At 37.3% G+C, this 19403-nt stretch overlaps 29 non-coding genes across 29 annotated transcripts; 14 read left to right on the top strand and 15 right to left on the bottom strand.

Moving 5' to 3' along the window:
* Window positions 1-325: 325 nt before the first annotated feature.
* Window positions 326-406, bottom strand: Trnal-uag (transfer RNA leucine (anticodon UAG)). Its single transcript has one exon. It is a non-coding gene; the product is annotated as a tRNA-Leu (tRNA).
* Window positions 407-778: 372 nt separating this feature from the next.
* Trnal-caa (transfer RNA leucine (anticodon CAA)) lies at window positions 779-893 on the top strand. Its single transcript has 2 exons — window positions 779-816; window positions 848-893. It is a non-coding gene; the product is annotated as a tRNA-Leu (tRNA).
* A 758-nt stretch (window positions 894-1651) lies between these two features.
* On the bottom strand, window positions 1652-1732 carry Trnal-uag (transfer RNA leucine (anticodon UAG)). The gene has a single exon. It is a non-coding gene; the product is annotated as a tRNA-Leu (tRNA).
* A 372-nt stretch (window positions 1733-2104) lies between these two features.
* Window positions 2105-2219, top strand: Trnal-caa (transfer RNA leucine (anticodon CAA)). Its single transcript has 2 exons — window positions 2105-2142; window positions 2174-2219. It is a non-coding gene; the product is annotated as a tRNA-Leu (tRNA).
* A 770-nt stretch (window positions 2220-2989) lies between these two features.
* Window positions 2990-3070, bottom strand: Trnal-uag (transfer RNA leucine (anticodon UAG)). Its single transcript has one exon. It is a non-coding gene; the product is annotated as a tRNA-Leu (tRNA).
* Window positions 3071-3442: 372 nt separating this feature from the next.
* On the top strand, window positions 3443-3557 carry Trnal-caa (transfer RNA leucine (anticodon CAA)). The gene is made up of 2 exons: window positions 3443-3480; window positions 3512-3557. It is a non-coding gene; the product is annotated as a tRNA-Leu (tRNA).
* A 756-nt stretch (window positions 3558-4313) lies between these two features.
* On the bottom strand, window positions 4314-4394 carry Trnal-uag (transfer RNA leucine (anticodon UAG)). Its single transcript has one exon. It is a non-coding gene; the product is annotated as a tRNA-Leu (tRNA).
* A 372-nt stretch (window positions 4395-4766) lies between these two features.
* Trnal-caa (transfer RNA leucine (anticodon CAA)) lies at window positions 4767-4881 on the top strand. Its single transcript has 2 exons — window positions 4767-4804; window positions 4836-4881. It is a non-coding gene; the product is annotated as a tRNA-Leu (tRNA).
* A 750-nt stretch (window positions 4882-5631) lies between these two features.
* On the bottom strand, window positions 5632-5712 carry Trnal-uag (transfer RNA leucine (anticodon UAG)). The gene has a single exon. It is a non-coding gene; the product is annotated as a tRNA-Leu (tRNA).
* A 372-nt stretch (window positions 5713-6084) lies between these two features.
* Window positions 6085-6199, top strand: Trnal-caa (transfer RNA leucine (anticodon CAA)). The gene is made up of 2 exons: window positions 6085-6122; window positions 6154-6199. It is a non-coding gene; the product is annotated as a tRNA-Leu (tRNA).
* A 764-nt stretch (window positions 6200-6963) lies between these two features.
* Trnal-uag (transfer RNA leucine (anticodon UAG)) lies at window positions 6964-7044 on the bottom strand. The gene has a single exon. It is a non-coding gene; the product is annotated as a tRNA-Leu (tRNA).
* Window positions 7045-7416: 372 nt separating this feature from the next.
* On the top strand, window positions 7417-7531 carry Trnal-caa (transfer RNA leucine (anticodon CAA)). Its single transcript has 2 exons — window positions 7417-7454; window positions 7486-7531. It is a non-coding gene; the product is annotated as a tRNA-Leu (tRNA).
* A 764-nt stretch (window positions 7532-8295) lies between these two features.
* On the bottom strand, window positions 8296-8376 carry Trnal-uag (transfer RNA leucine (anticodon UAG)). The gene has a single exon. It is a non-coding gene; the product is annotated as a tRNA-Leu (tRNA).
* A 372-nt stretch (window positions 8377-8748) lies between these two features.
* Window positions 8749-8863, top strand: Trnal-caa (transfer RNA leucine (anticodon CAA)). Its single transcript has 2 exons — window positions 8749-8786; window positions 8818-8863. It is a non-coding gene; the product is annotated as a tRNA-Leu (tRNA).
* A 771-nt stretch (window positions 8864-9634) lies between these two features.
* Window positions 9635-9715, bottom strand: Trnal-uag (transfer RNA leucine (anticodon UAG)). Its single transcript has one exon. It is a non-coding gene; the product is annotated as a tRNA-Leu (tRNA).
* Window positions 9716-10087: 372 nt separating this feature from the next.
* Trnal-caa (transfer RNA leucine (anticodon CAA)) lies at window positions 10088-10202 on the top strand. The gene is made up of 2 exons: window positions 10088-10125; window positions 10157-10202. It is a non-coding gene; the product is annotated as a tRNA-Leu (tRNA).
* Window positions 10203-10965: 763 nt separating this feature from the next.
* Window positions 10966-11046, bottom strand: Trnal-uag (transfer RNA leucine (anticodon UAG)). Its single transcript has one exon. It is a non-coding gene; the product is annotated as a tRNA-Leu (tRNA).
* Window positions 11047-11418: 372 nt separating this feature from the next.
* On the top strand, window positions 11419-11533 carry Trnal-caa (transfer RNA leucine (anticodon CAA)). The gene is made up of 2 exons: window positions 11419-11456; window positions 11488-11533. It is a non-coding gene; the product is annotated as a tRNA-Leu (tRNA).
* Window positions 11534-12309: 776 nt separating this feature from the next.
* On the bottom strand, window positions 12310-12390 carry Trnal-uag (transfer RNA leucine (anticodon UAG)). Its single transcript has one exon. It is a non-coding gene; the product is annotated as a tRNA-Leu (tRNA).
* A 372-nt stretch (window positions 12391-12762) lies between these two features.
* Trnal-caa (transfer RNA leucine (anticodon CAA)) lies at window positions 12763-12877 on the top strand. Its single transcript has 2 exons — window positions 12763-12800; window positions 12832-12877. It is a non-coding gene; the product is annotated as a tRNA-Leu (tRNA).
* Window positions 12878-13603: 726 nt separating this feature from the next.
* On the bottom strand, window positions 13604-13684 carry Trnal-uag (transfer RNA leucine (anticodon UAG)). The gene has a single exon. It is a non-coding gene; the product is annotated as a tRNA-Leu (tRNA).
* Window positions 13685-14056: 372 nt separating this feature from the next.
* Trnal-caa (transfer RNA leucine (anticodon CAA)) lies at window positions 14057-14171 on the top strand. The gene is made up of 2 exons: window positions 14057-14094; window positions 14126-14171. It is a non-coding gene; the product is annotated as a tRNA-Leu (tRNA).
* Window positions 14172-14949: 778 nt separating this feature from the next.
* On the bottom strand, window positions 14950-15030 carry Trnal-uag (transfer RNA leucine (anticodon UAG)). Its single transcript has one exon. It is a non-coding gene; the product is annotated as a tRNA-Leu (tRNA).
* Window positions 15031-15402: 372 nt separating this feature from the next.
* Trnal-caa (transfer RNA leucine (anticodon CAA)) lies at window positions 15403-15517 on the top strand. The gene is made up of 2 exons: window positions 15403-15440; window positions 15472-15517. It is a non-coding gene; the product is annotated as a tRNA-Leu (tRNA).
* Window positions 15518-16243: 726 nt separating this feature from the next.
* On the bottom strand, window positions 16244-16324 carry Trnal-uag (transfer RNA leucine (anticodon UAG)). Its single transcript has one exon. It is a non-coding gene; the product is annotated as a tRNA-Leu (tRNA).
* A 372-nt stretch (window positions 16325-16696) lies between these two features.
* Trnal-caa (transfer RNA leucine (anticodon CAA)) lies at window positions 16697-16811 on the top strand. The gene is made up of 2 exons: window positions 16697-16734; window positions 16766-16811. It is a non-coding gene; the product is annotated as a tRNA-Leu (tRNA).
* Window positions 16812-17607: 796 nt separating this feature from the next.
* On the bottom strand, window positions 17608-17688 carry Trnal-uag (transfer RNA leucine (anticodon UAG)). Its single transcript has one exon. It is a non-coding gene; the product is annotated as a tRNA-Leu (tRNA).
* Window positions 17689-18059: 371 nt separating this feature from the next.
* Trnal-caa (transfer RNA leucine (anticodon CAA)) lies at window positions 18060-18174 on the top strand. Its single transcript has 2 exons — window positions 18060-18097; window positions 18129-18174. It is a non-coding gene; the product is annotated as a tRNA-Leu (tRNA).
* A 796-nt stretch (window positions 18175-18970) lies between these two features.
* On the bottom strand, window positions 18971-19051 carry Trnal-uag (transfer RNA leucine (anticodon UAG)). The gene has a single exon. It is a non-coding gene; the product is annotated as a tRNA-Leu (tRNA).
* Between the last annotated feature and the right edge of the window lie 352 nt (window positions 19052-19403).

Genomic DNA, 19403 nt, shown 5'->3' with positions numbered 1-19403 from the left:
ATTTTCCCAACTACCGTTCAATACGCATGAAGTCCGTGCAAATGTGTAGCCGACTGGTGTGTCCAAAATGCAAACGGAAAAAAATGTAGGTACTGACTGAAAGCATCAAGTGCATGAAAGTAGATAATTCGCAATTCGTAGTCAGTTGGAAACAGGTAATATTCATTATCGTTCATTTGTAGGAATTCTTTTAAAAAAAAAAACCTCGTCCGCGTTCTTAGCTCTCTCTCTCTCTCTCTCTCTCTCTCTCTCTCTCTCAAAATAATCGACAGGGTTGGAAAGTGTCTTTTGGATAGAAAAATTGAATTGTTCAGTAAAAAATTCTTGGCAGCGGTGGGATTCGAACCCACGCCTCAATGAGACTGGTGCCTAAAACCAGCGCCTTAGACCGCTCGGCCACGCTACCTTACGACTTTTCTGCTGATATTTTATGTATTTGTCAACTGGCTTCGTGAAAAAAAATGTTGGTTTGTTTAGTTTGCCCTATATGGTTCTAGTGGGAAGTGTTCAAGTGAGAATTGGAGGCTTAGGGAATAAAAGAAAGTGAGACGAAATGATTTGCCCATGTTCAATTTCATGTGGAACAATTTTGAGTAATCATATAAAACGTTCATTTGACAGATGAAAAAAAGATTAGAGATGTTGAAAAAATTCCTCAAATCCTAAAATGCGCCAATTACGAATTTAATAAAAATCCAAAAGGACAAGTTATTCAGTTATAATGTTTTCCGTACCTTAGACGATGGTTAACTATTAAAATTAGCCAAATTGTTGTCATGTCAGGTTGGCCGAGTGGTCTAAGGCGCCAGACTCAAGGTTAATACCTTCCCATTCGTGGGAATGAGTGTTCTGGTCCACGAATGTGGGCGTGGGTTCGAATCCCACATCTGACACCATATATTTTTGATCACTTTCTACACTTCATTTGTAACATGGTTTCATGAAATGGTCTTTTGCGAATTTGTTAACGGTTAAACATTTAGTATATAGTAAAAGCTATTACGAAAGAAAAAAACCCTCATATGCGACATTCATGTTATACTTTCTTGTCCAAATCAGAGTGTCATAAATTAGTAAGATTATCAATTGCTGAACCATCAGTGGATTGAAAATAGCTCATGTAAACTCAGTTTGAGGAAAGAGCCAAATGAAATTCATCCTCAATTATCAAAAATAGATTTCACATAGTGGGTAGAACGTTAAAACGGAGGAGTGAGTTTTTAGGGCGGAAGAAAAATTGTTCACTCTTGAATGTTATCGTTTTCCCAAAGAACGCTGAATTAACTTCATGTTTGTTTTAAAGTTTGTGATTGGATTTTCCCAACTACCGTTCAATACGCATGAAGTCCGTGCAAATGTGTAGCCGACTGGTGTGTCCAAAATGCAAACGGAAAAAAATGTAGGTACTGACTGAAAGCATCAAGTGCATGAAAGTAGATAATTCGCAATTCGTAGTCAGTTGGAAACAGGTAATATTCATTATCGTTCATTTGTAGGAATTCTTTTAAAAAAAAAAACCTCGTCCGCGTTCTTAGCTCTCTCTCTCTCTCTCTCTCTCTCTCTCTCTCTCTCTCTCTCTCTCTCAAAATAATCGACAGGGTTGGAAAGTGTCTTTTGGATAGAAAAATTGAATTGTTCAGTAAAAAATTCTTGGCAGCGGTGGGATTCGAACCCACGCCTCAATGAGACTGGTGCCTAAAACCAGCGCCTTAGACCGCTCGGCCACGCTACCTTACGACTTTTCTGCTGATATTTTATGTATTTGTCAACTGGCTTCGTGAAAAAAAATGTTGGTTTGTTTAGTTTGCCCTATATGGTTCTAGTGGGAAGTGTTCAAGTGAGAATTGGAGGCTTAGGGAATAAAAGAAAGTGAGACGAAATGATTTGCCCATGTTCAATTTCATGTGGAACAATTTTGAGTAATCATATAAAACGTTCATTTGACAGATGAAAAAAAGATTAGAGATGTTGAAAAAATTCCTCAAATCCTAAAATGCGCCAATTACGAATTTAATAAAAATCCAAAAGGACAAGTTATTCAGTTATAATGTTTTCCGTACCTTAGACGATGGTTAACTATTAAAATTAGCCAAATTGTTGTCATGTCAGGTTGGCCGAGTGGTCTAAGGCGCCAGACTCAAGGTTAATACCTTCCCATTCGTGGGAATGAGTGTTCTGGTCCACGAATGTGGGCGTGGGTTCGAATCCCACATCTGACACCATATATTTTTGATCACTTTCTACACTTCATTTGTAACATGGTTTCATGAAATGGTCTTTTGCGAATTTGTTAACGGTTAAACATTTAGTATATAGTAAAAGCTATTACGAAAGAAAAAAACCCTCATATGCGACATTCATGTTATACTTTCTTGTCCAAATCAGAGTGTCATAAATTAGTAAGATTATCAATTGCTGAACCATCAGTGGATTGAAAATAGCTCATGTAAACTCAGTTTGAGGAAAGAGCCAAATGAAATTCATCCTCAATTATCAAAAATAGATTTCACATAGTGGGTAGAACGTTAAAACGGAGGAGTGAGTTTTTAGGGCGGAAGAAAAATTGTTCACTCTTGAATGTTATCGTTTTCCCAAAGAACGCTGAATTAACTTCATGTTTGTTTTAAAGTTTGTGATTGGATTTTCCCAACTACCGTTCAATACGCATGAAGTCCGTGCAAATGTGTAGCCGACTGGTGTGTCCAAAATGCAAACGGAAAAAAATGTAGGTACTGACTGAAAGCATCAAGTGCATGAAAGTAGATAATTCGCAATTCGTAGTCAGTTGGAAACAGGTAATATTCATTATCGTTCATTTGTAGGAATTCTTTTAAAAAAAAAAACCTCGTCCGCGTTCTTAGCTCTCTCTCTCTCTCTCTCTCTCTCTCTCTCTCTCTCTCTCTCTCTCTCTCTCTCTCTCTCAAAATAATCGACAGGGTTGGAAAGTGTCTTTTGGATAGAAAAATTGAATTGTTCAGTAAAAAATTCTTGGCAGCGGTGGGATTCGAACCCACGCCTCAATGAGACTGGTGCCTAAAACCAGCGCCTTAGACCGCTCGGCCACGCTACCTTACGACTTTTCTGCTGATATTTTATGTATTTGTCAACTGGCTTCGTGAAAAAAAATGTTGGTTTGTTTAGTTTGCCCTATATGGTTCTAGTGGGAAGTGTTCAAGTGAGAATTGGAGGCTTAGGGAATAAAAGAAAGTGAGACGAAATGATTTGCCCATGTTCAATTTCATGTGGAACAATTTTGAGTAATCATATAAAACGTTCATTTGACAGATGAAAAAAAGATTAGAGATGTTGAAAAAATTCCTCAAATCCTAAAATGCGCCAATTACGAATTTAATAAAAATCCAAAAGGACAAGTTATTCAGTTATAATGTTTTCCGTACCTTAGACGATGGTTAACTATTAAAATTAGCCAAATTGTTGTCATGTCAGGTTGGCCGAGTGGTCTAAGGCGCCAGACTCAAGGTTAATACCTTCCCATTCGTGGGAATGAGTGTTCTGGTCCACGAATGTGGGCGTGGGTTCGAATCCCACATCTGACACCATATATTTTTGATCACTTTCTACACTTCATTTGTAACATGGTTTCATGAAATGGTCTTTTGCGAATTTGTTAACGGTTAAACATTTAGTATATAGTAAAAGCTATTACGAAAGAAAAAAACCCTCATATGCGACATTCATGTTATACTTTCTTGTCCAAATCAGAGTGTCATAAATTAGTAAGATTATCAATTGCTGAACCATCAGTGGATTGAAAATAGCTCATGTAAACTCAGTTTGAGGAAAGAGCCAAATGAAATTCATCCTCAATTATCAAAAATAGATTTCACATAGTGGGTAGAACGTTAAAACGGAGGAGTGAGTTTTTAGGGCGGAAGAAAAATTGTTCACTCTTGAATGTTATCGTTTTCCCAAAGAACGCTGAATTAACTTCATGTTTGTTTTAAAGTTTGTGATTGGATTTTCCCAACTACCGTTCAATACGCATGAAGTCCGTGCAAATGTGTAGCCGACTGGTGTGTCCAAAATGCAAACGGAAAAAAATGTAGGTACTGACTGAAAGCATCAAGTGCATGAAAGTAGATAATTCGCAATTCGTAGTCAGTTGGAAACAGGTAATATTCATTATCGTTCATTTGTAGGAATTCTTTTAAAAAAAAAAACCTCGTCCGCGTTCTTAGCTCTCTCTCTCTCTCTCTCTCTCTCTCTCTCTCTCTCTCTCTCTCTCAAAATAATCGACAGGGTTGGAAAGTGTCTTTTGGATAGAAAAATTGAATTGTTCAGTAAAAAATTCTTGGCAGCGGTGGGATTCGAACCCACGCCTCAATGAGACTGGTGCCTAAAACCAGCGCCTTAGACCGCTCGGCCACGCTACCTTACGACTTTTCTGCTGATATTTTATGTATTTGTCAACTGGCTTCGTGAAAAAAAATGTTGGTTTGTTTAGTTTGCCCTATATGGTTCTAGTGGGAAGTGTTCAAGTGAGAATTGGAGGCTTAGGGAATAAAAGAAAGTGAGACGAAATGATTTGCCCATGTTCAATTTCATGTGGAACAATTTTGAGTAATCATATAAAACGTTCATTTGACAGATGAAAAAAAGATTAGAGATGTTGAAAAAATTCCTCAAATCCTAAAATGCGCCAATTACGAATTTAATAAAAATCCAAAAGGACAAGTTATTCAGTTATAATGTTTTCCGTACCTTAGACGATGGTTAACTATTAAAATTAGCCAAATTGTTGTCATGTCAGGTTGGCCGAGTGGTCTAAGGCGCCAGACTCAAGGTTAATACCTTCCCATTCGTGGGAATGAGTGTTCTGGTCCACGAATGTGGGCGTGGGTTCGAATCCCACATCTGACACCATATATTTTTGATCACTTTCTACACTTCATTTGTAACATGGTTTCATGAAATGGTCTTTTGCGAATTTGTTAACGGTTAAACATTTAGTATATAGTAAAAGCTATTACGAAAGAAAAAAACCCTCATATGCGACATTCATGTTATACTTTCTTGTCCAAATCAGAGTGTCATAAATTAGTAAGATTATCAATTGCTGAACCATCAGTGGATTGAAAATAGCTCATGTAAACTCAGTTTGAGGAAAGAGCCAAATGAAATTCATCCTCAATTATCAAAAATAGATTTCACATAGTGGGTAGAACGTTAAAACGGAGGAGTGAGTTTTTAGGGCGGAAGAAAAATTGTTCACTCTTGAATGTTATCGTTTTCCCAAAGAACGCTGAATTAACTTCATGTTTGTTTTAAAGTTTGTGATTGGATTTTCCCAACTACCGTTCAATACGCATGAAGTCCGTGCAAATGTGTAGCCGACTGGTGTGTCCAAAATGCAAACGGAAAAAAATGTAGGTACTGACTGAAAGCATCAAGTGCATGAAAGTAGATAATTCGCAATTCGTAGTCAGTTGGAAACAGGTAATATTCATTATCGTTCATTTGTAGGAATTCTTTTAAAAAAAAAAACCTCGTCCGCGTTCTTAGCTCTCTCTCTCTCTCTCTCTCTCTCTCTCTCTCTCTCTCTCAAAATAATCGACAGGGTTGGAAAGTGTCTTTTGGATAGAAAAATTGAATTGTTCAGTAAAAAATTCTTGGCAGCGGTGGGATTCGAACCCACGCCTCAATGAGACTGGTGCCTAAAACCAGCGCCTTAGACCGCTCGGCCACGCTACCTTACGACTTTTCTGCTGATATTTTATGTATTTGTCAACTGGCTTCGTGAAAAAAAATGTTGGTTTGTTTAGTTTGCCCTATATGGTTCTAGTGGGAAGTGTTCAAGTGAGAATTGGAGGCTTAGGGAATAAAAGAAAGTGAGACGAAATGATTTGCCCATGTTCAATTTCATGTGGAACAATTTTGAGTAATCATATAAAACGTTCATTTGACAGATGAAAAAAAGATTAGAGATGTTGAAAAAATTCCTCAAATCCTAAAATGCGCCAATTACGAATTTAATAAAAATCCAAAAGGACAAGTTATTCAGTTATAATGTTTTCCGTACCTTAGACGATGGTTAACTATTAAAATTAGCCAAATTGTTGTCATGTCAGGTTGGCCGAGTGGTCTAAGGCGCCAGACTCAAGGTTAATACCTTCCCATTCGTGGGAATGAGTGTTCTGGTCCACGAATGTGGGCGTGGGTTCGAATCCCACATCTGACACCATATATTTTTGATCACTTTCTACACTTCATTTGTAACATGGTTTCATGAAATGGTCTTTTGCGAATTTGTTAACGGTTAAACATTTAGTATATAGTAAAAGCTATTACGAAAGAAAAAAACCCTCATATGCGACATTCATGTTATACTTTCTTGTCCAAATCAGAGTGTCATAAATTAGTAAGATTATCAATTGCTGAACCATCAGTGGATTGAAAATAGCTCATGTAAACTCAGTTTGAGGAAAGAGCCAAATGAAATTCATCCTCAATTATCAAAAATAGATTTCACATAGTGGGTAGAACGTTAAAACGGAGGAGTGAGTTTTTAGGGCGGAAGAAAAATTGTTCACTCTTGAATGTTATCGTTTTCCCAAAGAACGCTGAATTAACTTCATGTTTGTTTTAAAGTTTGTGATTGGATTTTCCCAACTACCGTTCAATACGCATGAAGTCCGTGCAAATGTGTAGCCGACTGGTGTGTCCAAAATGCAAACGGAAAAAAATGTAGGTACTGACTGAAAGCATCAAGTGCATGAAAGTAGATAATTCGCAATTCGTAGTCAGTTGGAAACAGGTAATATTCATTATCGTTCATTTGTAGGAATTCTTTTAAAAAAAAAAACCTCGTCCGCGTTCTTAGCTCTCTCTCTCTCTCTCTCTCTCTCTCTCTCTCTCTCTCTCTCTCTCTCTCTCTCAAAATAATCGACAGGGTTGGAAAGTGTCTTTTGGATAGAAAAATTGAATTGTTCAGTAAAAAATTCTTGGCAGCGGTGGGATTCGAACCCACGCCTCAATGAGACTGGTGCCTAAAACCAGCGCCTTAGACCGCTCGGCCACGCTACCTTACGACTTTTCTGCTGATATTTTATGTATTTGTCAACTGGCTTCGTGAAAAAAAATGTTGGTTTGTTTAGTTTGCCCTATATGGTTCTAGTGGGAAGTGTTCAAGTGAGAATTGGAGGCTTAGGGAATAAAAGAAAGTGAGACGAAATGATTTGCCCATGTTCAATTTCATGTGGAACAATTTTGAGTAATCATATAAAACGTTCATTTGACAGATGAAAAAAAGATTAGAGATGTTGAAAAAATTCCTCAAATCCTAAAATGCGCCAATTACGAATTTAATAAAAATCCAAAAGGACAAGTTATTCAGTTATAATGTTTTCCGTACCTTAGACGATGGTTAACTATTAAAATTAGCCAAATTGTTGTCATGTCAGGTTGGCCGAGTGGTCTAAGGCGCCAGACTCAAGGTTAATACCTTCCCATTCGTGGGAATGAGTGTTCTGGTCCACGAATGTGGGCGTGGGTTCGAATCCCACATCTGACACCATATATTTTTGATCACTTTCTACACTTCATTTGTAACATGGTTTCATGAAATGGTCTTTTGCGAATTTGTTAACGGTTAAACATTTAGTATATAGTAAAAGCTATTACGAAAGAAAAAAACCCTCATATGCGACATTCATGTTATACTTTCTTGTCCAAATCAGAGTGTCATAAATTAGTAAGATTATCAATTGCTGAACCATCAGTGGATTGAAAATAGCTCATGTAAACTCAGTTTGAGGAAAGAGCCAAATGAAATTCATCCTCAATTATCAAAAATAGATTTCACATAGTGGGTAGAACGTTAAAACGGAGGAGTGAGTTTTTAGGGCGGAAGAAAAATTGTTCACTCTTGAATGTTATCGTTTTCCCAAAGAACGCTGAATTAACTTCATGTTTGTTTTAAAGTTTGTGATTGGATTTTCCCAACTACCGTTCAATACGCATGAAGTCCGTGCAAATGTGTAGCCGACTGGTGTGTCCAAAATGCAAACGGAAAAAAATGTAGGTACTGACTGAAAGCATCAAGTGCATGAAAGTAGATAATTCGCAATTCGTAGTCAGTTGGAAACAGGTAATATTCATTATCGTTCATTTGTAGGAATTCTTTTAAAAAAAAAAACCTCGTCCGCGTTCTTAGCTCTCTCTCTCTCTCTCTCTCTCTCTCTCTCTCTCTCTCTCTCTCTCTCTCTCTCAAAATAATCGACAGGGTTGGAAAGTGTCTTTTGGATAGAAAAATTGAATTGTTCAGTAAAAAATTCTTGGCAGCGGTGGGATTCGAACCCACGCCTCAATGAGACTGGTGCCTAAAACCAGCGCCTTAGACCGCTCGGCCACGCTACCTTACGACTTTTCTGCTGATATTTTATGTATTTGTCAACTGGCTTCGTGAAAAAAAATGTTGGTTTGTTTAGTTTGCCCTATATGGTTCTAGTGGGAAGTGTTCAAGTGAGAATTGGAGGCTTAGGGAATAAAAGAAAGTGAGACGAAATGATTTGCCCATGTTCAATTTCATGTGGAACAATTTTGAGTAATCATATAAAACGTTCATTTGACAGATGAAAAAAAGATTAGAGATGTTGAAAAAATTCCTCAAATCCTAAAATGCGCCAATTACGAATTTAATAAAAATCCAAAAGGACAAGTTATTCAGTTATAATGTTTTCCGTACCTTAGACGATGGTTAACTATTAAAATTAGCCAAATTGTTGTCATGTCAGGTTGGCCGAGTGGTCTAAGGCGCCAGACTCAAGGTTAATACCTTCCCATTCGTGGGAATGAGTGTTCTGGTCCACGAATGTGGGCGTGGGTTCGAATCCCACATCTGACACCATATATTTTTGATCACTTTCTACACTTCATTTGTAACATGGTTTCATGAAATGGTCTTTTGCGAATTTGTTAACGGTTAAACATTTAGTATATAGTAAAAGCTATTACGAAAGAAAAAAACCCTCATATGCGACATTCATGTTATACTTTCTTGTCCAAATCAGAGTGTCATAAATTAGTAAGATTATCAATTGCTGAACCATCAGTGGATTGAAAATAGCTCATGTAAACTCAGTTTGAGGAAAGAGCCAAATGAAATTCATCCTCAATTATCAAAAATAGATTTCACATAGTGGGTAGAACGTTAAAACGGAGGAGTGAGTTTTTAGGGCGGAAGAAAAATTGTTCACTCTTGAATGTTATCGTTTTCCCAAAGAACGCTGAATTAACTTCATGTTTGTTTTAAAGTTTGTGATTGGATTTTCCCAACTACCGTTCAATACGCATGAAGTCCGTGCAAATGTGTAGCCGACTGGTGTGTCCAAAATGCAAACGGAAAAAAATGTAGGTACTGACTGAAAGCATCAAGTGCATGAAAGTAGATAATTCGCAATTCGTAGTCAGTTGGAAACAGGTAATATTCATTATCGTTCATTTGTAGGAATTCTTTTAAAAAAAAAACCTCGTCCGCGTTCTTAGCTCTCTCTCTCTCTCTCTCTCTCTCTCTCTCTCTCTCTCTCTCTCTCTCTCTCTCTCTCTCTCAAAATAATCGACAGGGTTGGAAAGTGTCTTTTGGATAGAAAAATTGAATTGTTCAGTAAAAAATTCTTGGCAGCGGTGGGATTCGAACCCACGCCTCAATGAGACTGGTGCCTAAAACCAGCGCCTTAGACCGCTCGGCCACGCTACCTTACGACTTTTCTGCTGATATTTTATGTATTTGTCAACTGGCTTCGTGAAAAAAAATGTTGGTTTGTTTAGTTTGCCCTATATGGTTCTAGTGGGAAGTGTTCAAGTGAGAATTGGAGGCTTAGGGAATAAAAGAAAGTGAGACGAAATGATTTGCCCATGTTCAATTTCATGTGGAACAATTTTGAGTAATCATATAAAACGTTCATTTGACAGATGAAAAAAAGATTAGAGATGTTGAAAAAATTCCTCAAATCCTAAAATGCGCCAATTACGAATTTAATAAAAATCCAAAAGGACAAGTTATTCAGTTATAATGTTTTCCGTACCTTAGACGATGGTTAACTATTAAAATTAGCCAAATTGTTGTCATGTCAGGTTGGCCGAGTGGTCTAAGGCGCCAGACTCAAGGTTAATACCTTCCCATTCGTGGGAATGAGTGTTCTGGTCCACGAATGTGGGCGTGGGTTCGAATCCCACATCTGACACCATATATTTTTGATCACTTTCTACACTTCATTTGTAACATGGTTTCATGAAATGGTCTTTTGCGAATTTGTTAACGGTTAAACATTTAGTATATAGTAAAAGCTATTACGAAAGAAAAAAACCCTCATATGCGACATTCATGTTATACTTTCTTGTCCAAATCAGAGTGTCATAAATTAGTAAGATTATCAATTGCTGAACCATCAGTGGATTGAAAATAGCTCATGTAAACTCAGTTTGAGGAAAGAGCCAAATGAAATTCATCCTCAATTATCAAAAATAGATTTCACATAGTGGGTAGAACGTTAAAACGGAGGAGTGAGTTTTTAGGGCGGAAGAAAAATTGTTCACTCTTGAATGTTATCGTTTTCCCAAAGAACGCTGAATTAACTTCATGTTTGTTTTAAAGTTTGTGATTGGATTTTCCCAACTACCGTTCAATACGCATGAAGTCCGTGCAAATGTGTAGCCGACTGGTGTGTCCAAAATGCAAACGGAAAAAAATGTAGGTACTGACTGAAAGCATCAAGTGCATGAAAGTAGATAATTCGCAATTCGTAGTCAGTTGGAAACAGGTAATATTCATTATCGTTCATTTGTAGGAATTCTTTTAAAAAAAAAACCTCGTCCGCGTTCTTAGCTCTCTCTCTCTCTCTCTCTCTCTCTCTCTCTCTCTCTCTCTCTCTCTCTCTCTCAAAATAATCGACAGGGTTGGAAAGTGTCTTTTGGATAGAAAAATTGAATTGTTCAGTAAAAAATTCTTGGCAGCGGTGGGATTCGAACCCACGCCTCAATGAGACTGGTGCCTAAAACCAGCGCCTTAGACCGCTCGGCCACGCTACCTTACGACTTTTCTGCTGATATTTTATGTATTTGTCAACTGGCTTCGTGAAAAAAAATGTTGGTTTGTTTAGTTTGCCCTATATGGTTCTAGTGAGAAGTGTTCAAGTGAGAATTGGAGGCTTAGGGAATAAAAGAAAGTGAGACGAAATGATTTGCCCATGTTCAATTTCATGTGGAACAATTTTGAGTAATCATATAAAACGTTCATTTGACAGATGAAAAAAAGATTAGAGATGTTGAAAAAATTCCTCAAATCCTAAAATGCGCCAATTACGAATTTAATAAAAATCCAAAAGGACAAGTTATTCAGTTATAATGTTTTCCGTACCTTAGACGATGGTTAACTATTAAAATTAGCCAAATTGTTGTCATGTCAGGTTGGCCGAGTGGTCTAAGGCGCCAGACTCAAGGTTAATACCTTCCCATTCGTGGGAATGAGTGTTCTGGTCCACGAATGTGGGCGTGGGTTCGAATCCCACATCTGACACCATATATTTTTGATCACTTTCTACACTTCATTTGTAACATGGTTTCATGAAATGGTCTTTTGCGAATTTGTTAACGGTTAAACATTTAGTATATAGTAAAAGCTATTACGAAAGAAAAAAACCCTCATATGCGACATTCATGTTATACTTTCTTGTCCAAATCAGAGTGTCATAAATTAGTAAGATTATCAATTGCTGAACCATCAGTGGATTGAAAATAGCTCATGTAAACTCAGTTTGAGGAAAGAGCCAAATGAAATTCATCCTCAATTATCAAAAATAGATTTCACATAGTGGGTAGAACGTTAAAACGGAGGAGTGAGTTTTTAGGGCGGAAGAAAAATTGTTCACTCTTGAATGTTATCGTTTTCCCAAAGAACGCTGAATTAACTTCATGTTTGTTTTAAAGTTTGTGATTGGATTTTCCCAACTACCGTTCAATACGCATGAAGTCCGTGCAAATGTGTAGCCGACTGGTGTGTCCAAAATGCAAACGGAAAAAAATGTAGGTACTGACTGAAAGCATCAAGTGCATGAAAGTAGATAATTCGCAATTCGTAGTCAGTTGGAAACAGGTAATATTCATTATCGTTCATTTGTAGGAATTCTTTTAAAAAAAAAAACCTCGTCCGCGTTCTTAGCTCTCTCTCTCTCTCTCTCTCTCTCTCTCTCTCTCTCTCTCTCTCTCTCTCTCTCTCTCTCTCTCTCAAAATAATCGACAGGGTTGGAAAGTGTCTTTTGGATAGAAAAATTGAATTGTTCAGTAAAAAATTCTTGGCAGCGGTGGGATTCGAACCCACGCCTCAATGAGACTGGTGCCTAAAACCAGCGCCTTAGACCGCTCGGCCACGCTACCTTACGACTTTTCTGCTGATATTTTATGTATTTGTCAACTGGCTTCGTGAAAAAAAATGTTGGTTTGTTTAGTTTGCCCTATATGGTTCTAGTGGGAAGTGTTCAAGTGAGAATTGGAGGCTTAGGGAATAAAAGAAAGTGAGACGAAATGATTTGCCCATGTTCAATTTCATGTGGAACAATTTTGAGTAATCATATAAAACGTTCATTTGACAGATGAAAAAAAGATTAGAGATGTTGAAAAAATTCCTCAAATCCTAAAATGCGCCAATTACGAATTTAATAAAAATCCAAAAGGACAAGTTATTCAGTTATAATGTTTTCCGTACCTTAGACGATGGTTAACTATTAAAATTAGCCAAATTGTTGTCATGTCAGGTTGGCCGAGTGGTCTAAGGCGCCAGACTCAAGGTTAATACCTTCCCATTCGTGGGAATGAGTGTTCTGGTCCACGAATGTGGGCGTGGGTTCGAATCCCACATCTGACACCATATATTTTTGATCACTTTCTACACTTCATTTGTAACATGGTTTCATGAAATGGTCTTTTGCGAATTTGTTAACGGTTAAACATTTAGTATATAGTAAAAGCTATTACGAAAGAAAAAAACCCTCATATGCGACATTCATGTTATACTTTCTTGTCCAAATCAGAGTGTCATAAATTAGTAAGATTATCAATTGCTGAACCATCAGTGGATTGAAAATAGCTCATGTAAACTCAGTTTGAGGAAAGAGCCAAATGAAATTCATCCTCAATTATCAAAAATAGATTTCACATAGTGGGTAGAACGTTAAAACGGAGGAGTGAGTTTTTAGGGCGGAAGAAAAATTGTTCACTCTTGAATGTTATCGTTTTCCCAAAGAACGCTGAATTAACTTCATGTTTGTTTTAAAGTTTGTGATTGGATTTTCCCAACTACCGTTCAATACGCATGAAGTCCGTGCAAATGTGTAGCCGACTGGTGTGTCCAAAATGCAAACGGAAAAAAATGTAGGTACTGACTGAAAGCATCAAGTGCATGAAAGTAGATAATTCGCAATTCGTAGTCAGTTGGAAACAGGTAATATTCATTATCGTTCATTTGTAGGAATTCTTTTAAAAAAAAAAACCTCGTCCGCGTTCTTAGCTCTCTCTCTCTCTCTCAAAATAATCGACAGGGTTGGAAAGTGTCTTTTGGATAGAAAAATTGAATTGTTCAGTAAAAAATTCTTGGCAGCGGTGGGATTCGAACCCACGCCTCAATGAGACTGGTGCCTAAAACCAGCGCCTTAGACCGCTCGGCCACGCTACCTTACGACTTTTCTGCTGATATTTTATGTATTTGTCAACTGGCTTCGTGAAAAAAAATGTTGGTTTGTTTAGTTTGCCCTATATGGTTCTAGTGGGAAGTGTTCAAGTGAGAATTGGAGGCTTAGGGAATAAAAGAAAGTGAGACGAAATGATTTGCCCATGTTCAATTTCATGTGGAACAATTTTGAGTAATCATATAAAACGTTCATTTGACAGATGAAAAAAAGATTAGAGATGTTGAAAAAATTCCTCAAATCCTAAAATGCGCCAATTACGAATTTAATAAAAATCCAAAAGGACAAGTTATTCAGTTATAATGTTTTCCGTACCTTAGACGATGGTTAACTATTAAAATTAGCCAAATTGTTGTCATGTCAGGTTGGCCGAGTGGTCTAAGGCGCCAGACTCAAGGTTAATACCTTCCCATTCGTGGGAATGAGTGTTCTGGTCCACGAATGTGGGCGTGGGTTCGAATCCCACATCTGACACCATATATTTTTGATCACTTTCTACACTTCATTTGTAACATGGTTTCATGAAATGGTCTTTTGCGAATTTGTTAACGGTTAAACATTTAGTATATAGTAAAAGCTATTACGAAAGAAAAAAACCCTCATATGCGACATTCATGTTATACTTTCTTGTCCAAATCAGAGTGTCATAAATTAGTAAGATTATCAATTGCTGAACCATCAGTGGATTGAAAATAGCTCATGTAAACTCAGTTTGAGGAAAGAGCCAAATGAAATTCATCCTCAATTATCAAAAATAGATTTCACATAGTGGGTAGAACGTTAAAACGGAGGAGTGAGTTTTTAGGGCGGAAGAAAAATTGTTCACTCTTGAATGTTATCGTTTTCCCAAAGAACGCTGAATTAACTTCATGTTTGTTTTAAAGTTTGTGATTGGATTTTCCCAACTACCGTTCAATACGCATGAAGTCCGTGCAAATGTGTAGCCGACTGGTGTGTCCAAAATGCAAACGGAAAAAAATGTAGGTACTGACTGAAAGCATCAAGTGCATGAAAGTAGATAATTCGCAATTCGTAGTCAGTTGGAAACAGGTAATATTCATTATCGTTCATTTGTAGGAATTCTTTTAAAAAAAAAAACCTCGTCCGCGTTCTTAGCTCTCTCTCTCTCTCTCTCTCTCTCTCTCTCTCTCTCTCTCTCTCTCTCTCTCTCTCTCTCTCTCTCTCAAAATAATCGACAGGGTTGGAAAGTGTCTTTTGGATAGAAAAATTGAATTGTTCAGTAAAAAATTCTTGGCAGCGGTGGGATTCGAACCCACGCCTCAATGAGACTGGTGCCTAAAACCAGCGCCTTAGACCGCTCGGCCACGCTACCTTACGACTTTTCTGCTGATATTTTATGTATTTGTCAACTGGCTTCGTGAAAAAAAATGTTGGTTTGTTTAGTTTGCCCTATATGGTTCTAGTGGGAAGTGTTCAAGTGAGAATTGGAGGCTTAGGGAATAAAAGAAAGTGAGACGAAATGATTTGCCCATGTTCAATTTCATGTGGAACAATTTTGAGTAATCATATAAAACGTTCATTTGACAGATGAAAAAAAGATTAGAGATGTTGAAAAAATTCCTCAAATCCTAAAATGCGCCAATTACGAATTTAATAAAAATCCAAAAGGACAAGTTATTCAGTTATAATGTTTTCCGTACCTTAGACGATGGTTAACTATTAAAATTAGCCAAATTGTTGTCATGTCAGGTTGGCCGAGTGGTCTAAGGCGCCAGACTCAAGGTTAATACCTTCCCATTCGTGGGAATGAGTGTTCTGGTCCACGAATGTGGGCGTGGGTTCGAATCCCACATCTGACACCATATATTTTTGATCACTTTCTACACTTCATTTGTAACATGGTTTCATGAAATGGTCTTTTGCGAATTTGTTAACGGTTAAACATTTAGTATATAGTAAAAGCTATTACGAAAGAAAAAAACCCTCATATGCGACATTCATGTTATACTTTCTTGTCCAAATCAGAGTGTCATAAATTAGTAAGATTATCAATTGCTGAACCATCAGTGGATTGAAAATAGCTCATGTAAACTCAGTTTGAGGAAAGAGCCAAATGAAATTCATCCTCAATTATCAAAAATAGATTTCACATAGTGGGTAGAACGTTAAAACGGAGGAGTGAGTTTTTAGGGCGGAAGAAAAATTGTTCACTCTTGAATGTTATCGTTTTCCCAAAGAACGCTGAATTAACTTCATGTTTGTTTTAAAGTTTGTGATTGGATTTTCCCAACTACCGTTCAATACGCATGAAGTCCGTGCAAATGTGTAGCCGACTGGTGTGTCCAAAATGCAAACGGAAAAAAATGTAGGTACTGACTGAAAGCATCAAGTGCATGAAAGTAGATAATTCGCAATTCGTAGTCAGTTGGAAACAGGTAATATTCATTATCGTTCATTTGTAGGAATTCTTTTAAAAAAAAAAACCTCGTCCGCGTTCTTAGCTCTCTCTCTCTCTCTCAAAATAATCGACAGGGTTGGAAAGTGTCTTTTGGATAGAAAAATTGAATTGTTCAGTAAAAAATTCTTGGCAGCGGTGGGATTCGAACCCACGCCTCAATGAGACTGGTGCCTAAAACCAGCGCCTTAGACCGCTCGGCCACGCTACCTTACGACTTTTCTGCTGATATTTTATGTATTTGTCAACTGGCTTCGTGAAAAAAAATGTTGGTTTGTTTAGTTTGCCCTATATGGTTCTAGTGGGAAGTGTTCAAGTGAGAATTGGAGGCTTAGGGAATAAAAGAAAGTGAGACGAAATGATTTGCCCATGTTCAATTTCATGTGGAACAATTTTGAGTAATCATATAAAACGTTCATTTGACAGATGAAAAAAAGATTAGAGATGTTGAAAAAATTCCTCAAATCCTAAAATGCGCCAATTACGAATTTAATAAAAATCCAAAAGGACAAGTTATTCAGTTATAATGTTTTCCGTACCTTAGACGATGGTTAACTATTAAAATTAGCCAAATTGTTGTCATGTCAGGTTGGCCGAGTGGTCTAAGGCGCCAGACTCAAGGTTAATACCTTCCCATTCGTGGGAATGAGTGTTCTGGTCCACGAATGTGGGCGTGGGTTCGAATCCCACATCTGACACCATATATTTTTGATCACTTTCTACACTTCATTTGTAACATGGTTTCATGAAATGGTCTTTTGCGAATTTGTTAACGGTTAAACATTTAGTATATAGTAAAAGCTATTACGAAAGAAAAAAACCCTCATATGCGACATTCATGTTATACTTTCTTGTCCAAATCAGAGTGTCATAAATTAGTAAGATTATCAATTGCTGAACCATCAGTGGATTGAAAATAGCTCATGTAAACTCAGTTTGAGGAAAGAGCCAAATGAAATTCATCCTCAATTATCAAAAATAGATTTCACATAGTGGGTAGAACGTTAAAACGGAGGAGTGAGTTTTTAGGGCGGAAGAAAAATTGTTCACTCTTGAATGTTATCGTTTTCCCAAAGAACGCTGAATTAACTTCATGTTTGTTTTAAAGTTTGTGATTGGATTTTCCCAACTACCGTTCAATACGCATGAAGTCCGTGCAAATGTGTAGCCGACTGGTGTGTCCAAAATGCAAACGGAAAAAAATGTAGGTACTGACTGAAAGCATCAAGTGCATGAAAGTAGATAATTCGCAATTCGTAGTCAGTTGGAAACAGGTAATATTCATTATCGTTCATTTGTAGGAATTCTTTTAAAAAAAAAAACCTCGTCCGCGTTCTTAGCTCTCTCTCTCTCTCTCTCTCTCTCTCTCTCTCTCTCTCTCTCTCTCTCTCTCTCTCTCTCTCTCTCTCTCTCTCTCTCTCTCTCACAAAATAATCGACAGGGTTGGAAAGTGTCTTTTGGATAGAAAAATTGAATTGTTCAGTAAAAAATTCTTGGCAGCGGTGGGATTCGAACCCACGCCTCAATGAGACTGGTGCCTAAAACCAGCGCCTTAGACCGCTCGGCCACGCTACCTTACGACTTTTCTGCTGATATTTTATGTATTTGTCAACTGGCTTCGTGAAAAAAATGTTGGTTTGTTTAGTTTGCCCTATATGGTTCTAGTGGGAAGTGTTCAAGTGAGAATTGGAGGCTTAGGGAATAAAAGAAAGTGAGACGAAATGATTTGCCCATGTTCAATTTCATGTGGAACAATTTTGAGTAATCATATAAAACGTTCATTTGACAGATGAAAAAAAGATTAGAGATGTTGAAAAAATTCCTCAAATCCTAAAATGCGCCAATTACGAATTTAATAAAAATCCAAAAGGACAAGTTATTCAGTTATAATGTTTTCCGTACCTTAGACGATGGTTAACTATTAAAATTAGCCAAATTGTTGTCATGTCAGGTTGGCCGAGTGGTCTAAGGCGCCAGACTCAAGGTTAATACCTTCCCATTCGTGGGAATGAGTGTTCTGGTCCACGAATGTGGGCGTGGGTTCGAATCCCACATCTGACACCATATATTTTTGATCACTTTCTACACTTCATTTGTAACATGGTTTCATGAAATGGTCTTTTGCGAATTTGTTAACGGTTAAACATTTAGTATATAGTAAAAGCTATTACGAAAGAAAAAAACCCTCATATGCGACATTCATGTTATACTTTCTTGTCCAAATCAGAGTGTCATAAATTAGTAAGATTATCAATTGCTGAACCATCAGTGGATTGAAAATAGCTCATGTAAACTCAGTTTGAGGAAAGAGCCAAATGAAATTCATCCTCAATTATCAAAAATAGATTTCACATAGTGGGTAGAACGTTAAAACGGAGGAGTGAGTTTTTAGGGCGGAAGAAAAATTGTTCACTCTTGAATGTTATCGTTTTCCCAAAGAACGCTGAATTAACTTCATGTTTGTTTTAAAGTTTGTGATTGGATTTTCCCAACTACCGTTCAATACGCATGAAGTCCGTGCAAATGTGTAGCCGACTGGTGTGTCCAAAATGCAAACGGAAAAAAATGTAGGTACTGACTGAAAGCATCAAGTGCATGAAAGTAGATAATTCGCAATTCGTAGTCAGTTGGAAACAGGTAATATTCATTATCGTTCATTTGTAGGAATTCTTTTAAAAAAAAAAACCTCGTCCGCGTTCTTAGCTCTCTCTCTCTCTCTCTCTCTCTCTCTCTCTCTCTCTCTCTCTCTCTCTCTCTCTCTCTCTCTCTCTCTCTCTCTCTCTCTCTCACAAAATAATCGACAGGGTTGGAAAGTGTCTTTTGGATAGAAAAATTGAATTGTTCAGTAAAAAATTCTTGGCAGCGGTGGGATTCGAACCCACGCCTCAATGAGACTGGTGCCTAAAACCAGCGCCTTAGACCGCTCGGCCACGCTACCTTACGACTTTTCTGCTGATATTTTATGTATTTGTCAACTGGCTTCGTGAAAAAAAATGTTGGTTTGTTTAGTTTGCCCTATATGGTTCTAGTGGGAAGTGTTCAAGTGAGAATTGGAGGCTTAGGGAATAAAAGAAAGTGAGACGAAATGATTTGCCCATGTTCAATTTCATGTGGAACAATTTTGAGTAATCATATAAAACGTTCATTTGACAGATGAAAAAAAGATTAGAGATGTTGAAAAAATTCCTCAAATCCTAAAATGCGCCAATTACGAATTTAATAAAAATCCAAAAGGACAAGTTATTCAGTTATAATGTTTTCCGTACCTTAGACGATGGTTAACTATTAAA

This window comes from Mytilus edulis, chromosome 10 (assembly GCF_963676685.1).
Source record: "Mytilus edulis chromosome 10, xbMytEdul2.2, whole genome shotgun sequence".
Lineage (NCBI taxonomy): Eukaryota > Metazoa > Mollusca > Bivalvia > Mytilida > Mytilidae > Mytilus > Mytilus edulis.
The sequence above is the reverse complement of the archived record's forward strand: the minus strand, read 5'-3'. Positions and strand labels throughout refer to the sequence as shown.